Source organism: Tamandua tetradactyla, chromosome 2 (genome assembly GCF_023851605.1).
Source record: "Tamandua tetradactyla isolate mTamTet1 chromosome 2, mTamTet1.pri, whole genome shotgun sequence".
In the NCBI taxonomy this organism is placed as follows: Eukaryota; Metazoa; Chordata; class Mammalia; order Pilosa; family Myrmecophagidae; genus Tamandua; species Tamandua tetradactyla.
The window spans coordinates 56,519,106-56,531,209 of NC_135328.1; the positions used below are offsets into that span (position 1 = coordinate 56,519,106).

A 12,104-nucleotide genomic window follows, 5' to 3' on the forward strand; every position below is an offset into this window, starting at 1 on the left:
TATCACAAGGAAAGTGAAGCCCTTACATTCATCCCTCATTTTTCAAATAGATGAATCCCTGAAGATTGACTGTGAGCTGAAGATAGAAGAGGTTGAAAAGAACCAACTGCTTCTAGGAATCTTCCCAGACTACAATCCACTAGATAAGTGAGGTGAGGTTGCTCTTAGCTCCTGGACTATGTACAAGTTCTGGAGGTTTCTCCCTATGTAGAAAACCCACGGGAGGCTTTGAGCCCGGGTTTGGAGGTTGTAACCCTTACCTTACCCTATGGACTCTGCCTCTCCCTGAGCCCTGGGCCAATTCCTCCCTCTTTCTTGGTCTCAGTTTCCCAATTTTGTACAAGAGTAGCTGGACATGGAATTGCTTAAGTGCGTATTCAGAGAGGATGTGCAGCATTCCCTCCATGTGTGCGGATAAGGTGTGGAAAAGCAGCAGGTAGCCTCCTACCACTCCTAACTCCTGGAAGAGACAAGGGCGGTGCACCCCCTGGGAATCTGTCCCCAGCCACTGCCTTGATCAGTTCTTCACCTTCCAGGGTTCTCTTGGGTATTCATCTTGGCCAGGCACAGTGCAACTAGTGACCAGCTGCTGGGCCGGAGCCAGGTTTTCCCCTTCCCCCACCTCCCTGCCCCGGGTTCATCGCTACTTGGCAGCACCAATCAGCTCATTAGCGCAGCGCCGGGCCGCTTGGATGCTCGGCCTTGCTGCGGGTTCAGCCCACACCCTGGGGTTCAGGTCGGAATGCGCGCGCAGCGTGTCCCGCAGCTCCGAGCCCCACCAGGCCGACCACGCAGGTGTGAGGGCGGGGCTCCAGGGCGCAGCTCCGGGGGAGGCTCCCGGCAGCGCCGGCGCCTGAGGGTCCTGCTGACCAGGTCGGCCCCGAGGACCACGCGCTCGCGGCCGTCACGCCTGGAAGCCACCGGCAGGCGCGCGGAGGGGGTCGGAGCCCGGACTTACCGCGCACGCGCGCGAGGCACCAACGGCTCTACCCGCCCCAACGGTGGCACGCCGGGCACCAGCCGCCCTCGCTGGGGCTCTCACTGCCCTTGGGGCTTGGGGCCACCCAGAGCACAGCCAGGTGGGCCGTCCTGGCGCTGGGCCTGGTGGGTGTGCAGAGCCTGGAGACGCGAGGCTCCAGGGGGTGCGGAGGTGGCTGCTGGCCCTTCGTCACCTCCTCCACCGCCAAGTGCCCCGATGCCACCCGCAGAGGATGGCCACTACAGGGGGGACGTGGAGGCAGCAACACTGGTGAGTCTGGGCAGATGAGAAGGCCAGACAGCCCCACCTGTGCTTGCTGATGAGCTCCGTGAACCGGACCGGAGCTGCAGGTGAGGCTGGTGTATGAGTGAGTGTTGAGGGGCAGTTGCTGTTGTGAGGATCCCCCACACCCCCACATCCCCACCCCCGACACTCAGTGAACCCATCCCATTTTAGAGATGAACCACCATCATCAACAGCTCGAAGGCCTCCAGTCCAGCCATAGTGGGACTTAGAGCCACTGTCTCACCATTACCACCATTCCCTGCCGACCATCAGAGGCCTTGCCCCAGGTGGCGTGCTCACTAGGGCAGGCAGGCTTCCTCTTTAGGTGCCTCCATCTCCTCTGCTTTAATCCCTGAAACACCCTCATATGTTGGGTCACATTCAAGGAAACCCAGGTTCTGAGCAATGAGGACATTGTCTTCTCTGTCACAGGGATATTATGTGGCCCAACTGTGGGACTGACCTAGTATAGGTTTGAATCCATGTCAACCTGACCGAAAGGCTATGCCTTGCACAAGTGCCTCGAGTAGGTGTCTCTTGAGCCCAGCCTTGTAAACAAGTCCAAAGGGAATGTGACTTACAGGGAAGAACAGTGCAGGCAAGAGTGGTGTTCAGGTGGATATGCGCTTGGAGTGCCTCAGTGTGAAGACGACTCTAGGAAGGTGGGACATGAGGTCAGGTGAGTGTGCTGGAGAGGACATATGGAGCAGTTCACACAGGGTGGTGGACACTGAGCAAAGGAGTAGGGGGGCAGTGCTTGTTCAGGAGTGAGCAAGGGGACACTCTGCTCTAGAGTATCAGCATCCCAGAGCTGGAGGAGCTCATTGGGTACATTATCCATGCCCCCACCCAAGCATGGACTCTGAGCATCAGCCAGGGAAGAGGCTGCCTGCCGTAGTGCCCTCCTTTGGACAGTGAGGGTGCTGTGGTGGCCGTCTGCCTCCACCAGGAGTCAGCGTGCTGGCTTTTTGCCCAAAGCTGGCTTCTTGTGGAAGTAAACCTGAAGGAGATTCAGAACCCACAGAGGGTTATGGGGGGACCAAGGGGATGCCCCATCCGCCCAGCTGACCAGGATGCTCTTCTCCTTGTTGCTGCTGTTCTTGTCCAGGTCGATGGCGTCACCCCCACCGCCTGCTGGTTGTAGGGCAGCAGCGAGGAGATGTGATGCCAGCCCCTGAGAAGATCCACGTGTGGGTGTACTGAGCGGCAACAGATAAGGTGAAGGCCCAGAGGAGGACAGGATTTTGGAGGCCCAGGAGGAGGAGGTGCAGCTGGAGACCTAGGAGGAAAAGGAGCTGCTGGAAGCCAGGAGGAGGAGGTGCAGCTAGAGGCTGAGCTGATACCTGAGGTCTCCGGGAATTGCAGGGAGGTCAACTCCCTGGACTGAAGGGACAGTGAGGTCAGCAGAAGCCCCGGACATGCATCCAGATCCAAGGGGCTTCTAGAAGCTCTATTCTGGAATGGGACTTCTTATCCCTTTTAGTTGGTGCCTCTAGCAAGGGGAATGCTGGCTCCTGGAGGGAATGGTCAAGCAAGAGCTGTCAGTGAGAAGGGGTGGGCAGTCACCTTCTTTCCCTGGCCTCAGGAAACCCTGGGACAAGGTCATGTTTAATTCCTCCCCATCAGAGCTGATGGAGCCAGCCACGTGCACACTGACCTTGTGGGCTGTGGCCCTGATGCTCAGATTTGGGCCATGCTTGGGTTGGTCACTGTAGTGGGATCTGTCCCTGGGACTGAGCTCTGCTTTTGTGGCCTCGTGGCTGGATATAAGGACCAGCTTACCTTGAGGGCCTCTCCCAGAGACTTAGCCAACTTCCCCCTGCAAACGCTGTACTGTGTGACTTGGGCACCCTGCTAAGTGCTGTCAATCAGCAGTACCCCATGTGCTCTGGCTGTCAGATCAGCATCACCCCATTTCACAGAGATGGAAACTGGGGCTTGGATTGATGAGGCGACTCACTCTAAACACAGGGCTGGTCAGGTTGGTCAGCTGCCTAACTCCCTGTGTCCATGCATAGCTCTGAAGCTTCCCTGAGCCTCAGGAGCCCGCCTTGCCTGTACTGGACTGGGAACTCACTTGTCATCCCATCCTTGATCACATCCAGCAGGTGTTGGGCCTAGAGACTCATCTTGGCCTAATAGGATGGGGATGCCAGCTCCCGAGACAGGTGGTAGCTATGGGACAGTGTGGCAACTGTGAGGCTACCAAGAGCCACGTCCCAAGTCTCCCTCTGTCTTTGCAGCAGTTGGCATTTGAGTACCCCAGTTGTCTTCAGGCAACAGGTTCGATGCTGATCAAGGAGCCACCAGGGAGAGCCCACCTCTGCCATTGCCTGTTTTCTGTCCTGCAGAAAACTCTCTCGCTGAGCTGTTCCATGGTGCTAAACTAGGCCCCTAATTGCAGGTTGGACACAAGAGTTTATAGCATCAGACCTCTTAGAGATGCTAATAGCAGTTACCTGGTACTTGCAGGAGAGGTTCAGGGATTAAACTGGAGTCTGCGGGTGGCTTGGGCTAGCTGGTAGTGAAGAAAGTACCTCCTGTGCCTGACCCTTTCTGGTTGGGGATGGATACACTAGCTAGCCAGCAAGACAAAGGAAATGTGGAAACATGAGGCTGGCAGGCACCAGGAGCAAGTTAGAATTTCCCCTTTGGGAACTTGGGTCCCTTTTGCTTTCTCCACAGAAGAGTTGAGATAGCCCTGTTCTTGATCTTGGCCTCCATGAAGGAGAGATCCTCTTCATGAAGAGAAAATGGGAGTTGGCCATGGTATCCATAGCATAAAAGCTGTTGGCCATGCATGGGATCTGCAGCACTGGTGGGCAGACCATAGGGATGGGGTGGTCAGCTGTGCTCCCAGGGGACCATGGGATGCCCAGCCCTTGAGTACCCCCAAGGGGGCAGACCTGAGACAGTGGCCGTACCTCTCATTGTCAGTGAGCCTCTCCATGGCCCCAAACCAGACCCTAAACTCCTGGTGGTGCACCAGGGCAGCACAGCAGCAGGCTACCTGGAGATGCTGGATGGCAGCGATCACCTGGTATACCTGGGAACAGAGGGAAGGAGGAGACCGCTGCGCAGGCCTGAGTATGGATGGGGACCAGTAGCTGGCCTTTTGTTCCCATTGACCCCCTAGTCCCCTCCACACCTTTCTCGGCTCTACCTGTTCTCAGGGCTGAGTTGAGACAGTTCGTCATCCAGGAACTGTCCTTCATCCCACACACACTCCAGAAAGTCAGGCCTGCCCTCTGACATTTAATCCAATCCTCCCCATAAATCTTAAGAGGAAGCTGTGGGGAGCCCAGTGGTGTCCTGCCCAGGACGGTCTCTGACAGCCTCTTCCCCAGTGACTGCCACAGCCACTCACCTTCCTCCTTTTGCTGAAATTCACCATCCTCCCCTGGAAGGCAAACAGTTTGCAGCCATCATATAGGGTCCCCAGCACTACCATGCCCCTTACCTTGTCATGCTGTCTGACTGCGGGGTCTACCAGGGGCATGGCAGCCCAGACCCGGGGTGACATAGGTGGAGTCCTTGGTGCCACGAGAGGCCCAGGAGTGGGACAAAGCGACTTTCCAGTCCCATCCTCTGAAGACAGAGAGACGGCCCCTGAATCGCAGCCTCCTAGACACTTCCATAGGACGGTGACGACACCCTACCTCCCAGGGTGGCTGTGAGGCTCTCATGAGATGTGGGGGTGTCCACTGCTGAGACAGGGCTTGGTGAGGGGCCTCTGCTCCCTGACCTCAGGGGCCCTCCCCCCACTGTCCCAGTCCCCAGGCTCACTCACATCCAGGTACTTGTGCATGGCCATGTTCAGCATCACCAGGTCAGTGAGAATGTCCCCAGGTAGGGAATGGTGCCCTGGGTGACACCCTGTGGCATTGGAGGCTCCCTGGTGCTACTACCTAAGGCACAACCCCTGCTCATGATGACTAGCTACCTTCAGACTCCCAAACAAAAATGGAACCCAGGGAACAAGGACTTTTGTTTGCCCTGTTCCTTGAGTCAGGCTAAATGCCTAAAAATGTTCTTGCATACAATAGACAATTTCTTTACCTTTTTAAATGAACGAGCCCTTAGCCCCTTCCCAATGTCTGAGTGGGTTGAGGACACTCTACCAGCCCCTAGTGGTTCAAGGCCCCTCTAACAGCCCTAGTGGTTCCTGCTCTGGAAAAGCAAGCAGAGGGGCTCCCCAGTTGGAATCTCAAACCTTCTTTAAAAATGGAAAAAAACAGGTTTCCATGAGGTCAAAGGGTTAATGAAGGAGAATATAGAGTCTTCATGGGCTAGAGAAAAATGCTATATATGAGCTACCCCCCTCCCATGCCCCTTCCCTTTGAGCCAGGCTCTGGGGAAGCACTCTCCGTGGATTATTCACTTAGTCCCTACAAAATCCTTAGAAGGTTGGTCCTCTTGCCACCCCATTTTTCAGAGATGCAAAATGAGTCTAGAGAGATAAGTGACATTCACAAGGCACACAGCTAGCGGGTGGCAGATCCAGCATTGTGCTGTGGAGGGGCTAGCACTTAACCTTTGAGCTGCAGATTTAGGACATGTTGGGCGGCGGTGATGGCTCTGTAGGTTACCAGGAATTTGTTGTTGAAGTGGTTGTTCTGGAAGGCAGGCCCCAGGTGCTCTGCCAGTCTCCCCACATGCCTGTCTTGATGGTCCACACTGCAGGTCTCATCTGTAGTCGGGGTTCACTCATTTTCACACTGGCTGTGAGACAAAGGAAAGATGATTAGTGGCAGCAAAATGAACCACAGGAGGGTCAGAGACTGGAGCTCAGACTGTGACTCTCAAAGCCCTAAATGACACGTGGCGAGATATGGGGAGAGACTCCAGGAGCACAAAAAGACAATTTCAGGTGGAGGGATAATTACAAATACTAGTCCCTGCAAGTCACTTTGTTCCCTGCATAATGTCACCACCCTGCATTGAAAGACTGGCTTAAGAGAGTCATCCCAGTGAGTCCTCATGAGTGGTTCCCATTCATGAGTCAAGGGGCTGCTCCAGGTCACAGGTCAGTACCCAGAACCATTCAACACAAGGGCTGTGTGCTCTTCCCTCCATGCACCATGAGGTCTGGGCTGCTGCTGTCCTGAAGGCTGGAGTGATGAGAGTGATGGGACCAGCAGAATGTCTCAGCAGAGCCAAGATGTCCATGGCTGGAGAAGCTTAGTGGGCAATGCATCCACACCCCCACCCTAGCACAGATTCCCGAGACTCAGCCATGGATGAAGAGGCTTGTAGCCTCCTCTCTACACTGGGGGCACTATAGCAGCCATCTGGCTGCTCCTAGGGGTAGGCATGCTGACGGGAAGGCCCAGAGCTGACTACTTGTCAAAAGTGCTGTTCAGAGTTGATGCCCAGAGAAGGCTCCCAATCCCAGTGTCATTTAATGCCTAGGTCTCAGGTGTTGGGACCTACCTGTTGTCCTACCACTCAGAAATGGACCTGGACTGGATCCTAGGCAGGTGTACATTCAGCTGCCTCCATAGGTATACACTCAGCTGCCTCCATTCACGCAGCCATTCAGGCATTTACAGAGGGCTGCCTGTGTGCCAGCAACCTAGGGAGATGCGTCAAGACCTGTGTCTTTTTGGAGCTTATAGCTTGGAAGAAGGTCAGTAAATAGTCTATACTGACACAGAGATGAGCTATTATGGAAATATGGATAGGGACCTACTTCAGAGGGAGTAGAAATCAAAGCAGGCAAGGTAGGCTTCTTGGAGGAGGTGATGTCAGGATGAGTCACTCGGAATTGCCCAGGTGGTGGGATGGGCATGGTGGGAAGAATATGCCTGACCAGTGGTCAGTGAGAACACAGGTGTGCTGGGCCAGAACCAGAGCCATAGGTGATGTTGGACTGTGAGGTAAAGACAGAGAGGTGGTTGACCATGCAGGGCCCCTTGAAAGTGGGGTTGCAGGCATTTTTTAATGTATACGTTTGTATTCTATTGAAATTGTATCTCCTACAAAACTTTGATTTCTTGTAAGATTGGCATCTGTATTTACAGTATGTTCAGGCCTGATGTTGCCTGGCCCCTGGTTACTCCCACCACTGCTTGGCTCTACTTGGTTGCCTGCTATCCCCACCCCTACCCATGGAGCCACTCTGATCCCAGGCCCTCAGCTCCCATTATTCATCAACAGTGGTCTCAGGGCCACACCTCGAGGTAGGGATTAGGGTGAGCAGTAGTCCCCAGGATTTGGGGCCAAGTCTGGATTTGAAAGAGGCTGGTCCCATGGAACCTGTAGACCAACTAGAGGTGAGGCGGGAGCTCTCTGCTCCCTTGCCAAGGCAGCGTTACCAGAGGCTTGGTGCCCCTCCTCCAGAGGCCTTCCCTGTTCTCCCCATCCTAGTTCAAGTGCACAATTATTGATATTTAAGGGAATTTAGGTGAGTCTGTGCCATAGATAATTTATAGATAAAGTGTCTGTCTTTATCCATACTCTATACGTATTTCCTAGGCCCACATTGGGCACTGTAGACATTGCTTGGGAATTTAGAGACAAGCCTGTTAGGGGTCTCCCAGAGCACAGGGCCTTCAGGATGCACACTGTGGGGGTCTATTTTAAACTCTCCCTCATTTTTGAAGGACAGCTTTTCTGGCTAAAAAATTTTTGCATGGCAGTTTTTCTCTGTCAGTATATTAAATATATCATACACTGCCTTCTCACCGCACCAGTGTGTGATTAGAAGTCAGCGCTGAGTTTTATCGTGGCTTCCCTTGTACATGGTGAATCATTTCTCTCTTGCTGTTTTCAGGATTCATTTCCTCTCTTGGGCATATGACACTCTGATTTGTATGTGTCTTGGAGTTGGTTTATATGGATGTATTTCTATCTGGAGACTTTTCTGCCTCTTGTTTTTGCATATTTATGTATTATATAAAGAGTTGGGAAATTTTCAATAAATTATGTATTCATTTACTCATCCTGGTACTTTCTCCTTCTGGGACACCTATAATGCATCTATTTTTGTGTGCTTTATATTGTATAACATTTGACTGAGACGATGGTCAAATTATTCCATTTTATTCTCCATTTTTTCTTTTGCATGTTCGAGTTCATTTGCTCTGTCTTCTGGTTCTCTGATCTTTTCTTCTGCCTCCTCACATCTACTGTTGTATATCTCTAGAATACTTATTTCACCTACAATATCTTCCATTTCTGTTAGATCTATTTTTCTATGTATTCTTTCAAATTCTTCTTTATGTTCTCCTAGTGTCTTCTTAATATCCTTTATCTCTTTAAACATCTTATTGAAATTATTTAGATTTATTTGACTATCTTTGATTAGTGGTTCCAAATTCTGCATTTCCTCCAACTTTTTAAATTGATCATTTGACTTCGCCATATCTTCCTATTTCTTAATGTGCCTTGTTATTTTTTGTTGGTTTCTGGAAATGTAATTTTATATATATGTATTTTCTTTATTAGAGGAGTTTGGGTTTATAGAACAATCATGCATAAAATACAGTATTCCCATATACTACCCCACCACCAACACCTTGCATTCAAGTGGAACACTTGTTACAATTAATGTTAGCACATTTTTATAATTGTACTCGAAGTTCATGCTTCAACTGAGGGACCCTGTTTTCTTAGTGTAGCTCTGTGGCTTTTTTTATTTTTAATATTTTTATTGTAAAATCTTAACATACAAACATTCTGGACATACAGACACTCCATACATGGTATACAATCAATGGCTCACAATATCATCACATAGTTGTGTATTTATCACCATGATCTGTTTTTTCGAACGTTTGCATCTCTCCAGCAAAAGAAAAAAGAAAACTCACACATACCATGCCCCTTACCCCTCCCTCTCATTGACCACTAGTGTTTTCATCTACCTAATTTATTTTAATCTTTGTTCCCCCTATTATTTGTTTATTTTGATCCATATTTTTCATTCATCTGTCGTACCCTGGATAAAAGGAGCATCAGACACAAGGTTTTCACAATCTCACAGTCACATTGTAAAAGCTATATCATTATACAATCATCTTCAAAAAACAAGGCTACTGGTACACAGCTCTACAGTTTCAGGTACTTCCCTCTAGCCACTCTTATACATAATAAACTAAAAAGGGATATCTATATAATAACCTCCATGATAACCTCTTATCTCTGTTTGAAATCTCCCAGCCACTGACACTTGATCACTTGATTTTGTCTCATTTCTCTCTTTACCCTTTTGGTCAAGAACGTCTTCTCAATCCCTTGATGCTGGGTCCTGGCTCATCCCGGGATTTCTGTCCCACATTTCTAGGGAGTCATGTCCTACATGGAGGACAGAGAGTTCACTTCCCATGTCAGCTTACAGAGAGAGAGAGGCCACATCTGAGCAATAAAAGAGGCTCTCTAGGGGTGACTCTTAGGCCTAATTTTAAGTAGGCTTAGCCTAACCTTTGTAGGGATAAGTTTCATGGGGGCAAACCCCAAGATTGAGGGCTTGGCCTATTGATTTGGTTGTTCCCACTGCTTGCAAGAATATCAGAAATTCTCCAAATGGGTAAGCTGAATATTTCCCCTTTCTCTCCAGTCCCCCAAGGGGACTTTGCAAATACTTCTTTATTCACTGTCCAAATCACTCTGGGATTTATTGGGGCATCAAACTAATCTGGGCAAACTAACAAAATCTCTTGCCCTATTCAAGATTTCATCTACTTATGGTGTTCAATTAAACTGACCATACTAGTTAAATTAGGAAATGGACTACCCAAATTATAAAGTTTGTACCTCCCTTTAGTCTCACATAGAAGTTGAAGTTTTAAAATATGGACCATATCATCCTTTACCCAGTCTTCTAATATACCTCAGTCCTATCCAGATCAGCTTCATTCATCTCTCTACTCAATGCCTGATCACTTTTTAACTTTTTAAACAATTCCTATATGGGCTACTGCTGACTTTCATAGCTTCAGAGCTCTAACGCTGAGTCTCAGGTGTCATGTAAATACCCAAAGTTTCTGGGAAAGACCAGCTTATATACAAACAGCTCAGTATCTACAAATTTAGAATTAACAGTTACACCTCCTGAATATATATGACTGTTGTAAGAGCTTACAATCTAGGACCCTTTACAATATGCCCCAACCTGATATCCTTCTCTCAACTTTATTTCACCGAATTTTAATATTATTGTTACTCCATATGATGAGGCATGATAATATTTGTCTTTTTCTTCCTGATACTTCATTCAACATACTGTCCTCAAGTTTCATTCATCTTGTTGCATGCCTCACAACTTCATTCCTTCTTGCAGTCACTCAGTAATCCATCAGATGTGTACACCAAAATTCTTCCTTCCGTTCCTCAGTTCTTGTACCCTTAGAGCACATCCATTCATTGTGGATCACAAACACTGCTGCCAGAGACACCAGTGTGCAAATGCCCATTCGTGTCCCCACACTCAGTTCCACCAGGTATCTACTGAGCAACAAGTTTACAGGATCATATGGCAAACCCACCCCTAGCCTCCTGTGGAACCACCACACTGCCCTCCCAGGGGCTGCACCTCTCATTTCCTTACCTACAGTGAATAGGTACATCTCTTTTTCTGCATTTTCTCTAGCACTTGTTTGTCTCTTTTTTAAACAGTTTTATTCACACACCACACAACCCAGCTTAAGTGTATAGACATGCCTTCACCACCATATTCTATCTGAAGACATTTCCTTTTCTTCCACAAAGATTCATACCCCTTTCCCAATCCCCCTGCCTGTTGACATTTAGTTTTGGCATAATGCCTTTGTTACATTCAGTGGAAGCATATTACAATGCTACCATTATCTCTAGCCCCCACCTTGCACTGATGGTACTGTGGAAATGTAATTGTCTTGATAAAATTTTGAAAGTCAGTTTCCCTCTCATGTAAGATATTGTTGTTCATTGGATACATGTTAAAGGTTTCCTTTTGCACTTGGTTTGTATTTCATGGCTGACCACGGCACGGTCCCATGCAGGGGGTGCAGACACATACCAAAGGGGCAACAATTTCTCACTCGTACTTTTTCTGGGTTTTTTTTGTCCAGCTCTTCCTTATAGGTCACAATGCTCCCTCCCTGGTCTCCCAAGCCCCAGAGCCACTGCTTTGGATTGGTCCTGCCTGTTCTCACGGAAGTTTGGGGGAGGAGTGAGTTCTGCCTGTCCTTATACTATCATCTTCTCAGAAGTACCACCTCCTTTGCTTCTTTACTCCTGTTTTTCAAACCTACGGAGGACATTATTTAGGGCTCAAATTATGAATGAAAATCCTTTTCAAATAAGTAGTAAAGAACTTCAAAAGAATGGCTTGTGTCTGTTTCCAGACCCTTGCTTTGTGTGTACAGTGCTTTACACATCCTAAGGCAATTTCAACAACCAAAATAGTGATAAAGACAGGCTACTTTAATAATTATGGTGGGAGGTCACAGGATGAACAATGTGGATAAACTACCATTGCTCTCAGACAGAGTCTTAAGATACCAGTGAGGGGATAAAACACGTTGAGAGCATTGTTACAAAACTGTGCTGGTTTGGAGCTGCCAGATACCTGGTAAAAGGTCATGTTTTCTTAATCCATCCCTAGACCTGTGTTAGGTGGGAATTTTAGTTGGGTTGTTTCATGGAGATGTGTTCAGCTCATTCAAGGTGGGACTTAATCCCCTTGCTGGTATCTGCTATGAGAGGATAAAAGACAGATGAAACTCAGATGAAATCCAGAGAAAAGCCTCTGGAGGAGCGAGAGAGCTAGTGAAACCAACCCAGAAGAGAAGGACCAGCACACATCACCATGTGACAGAGAGATGAAACCAAGTAAAGGATGCAGAGAGAGAGAATT

At 49.1% G+C, this 12,104-nt stretch overlaps 1 long non-coding RNA gene across 1 annotated transcript; it reads left to right on the forward strand.

Moving 5' to 3' along the window:
• The first annotated feature begins 951 nt into the window (after positions 1-951).
• On the forward strand, positions 952-8,205 carry LOC143673316 (uncharacterized). Its single transcript, XR_013170323.1, has 3 exons — positions 952-1,329; positions 1,697-1,943; positions 2,373-8,205. It is a non-coding gene; the product is annotated as an uncharacterized LOC143673316 (long non-coding RNA).
• The last annotated feature ends 3,899 nt before the right edge of the window (positions 8,206-12,104 follow it).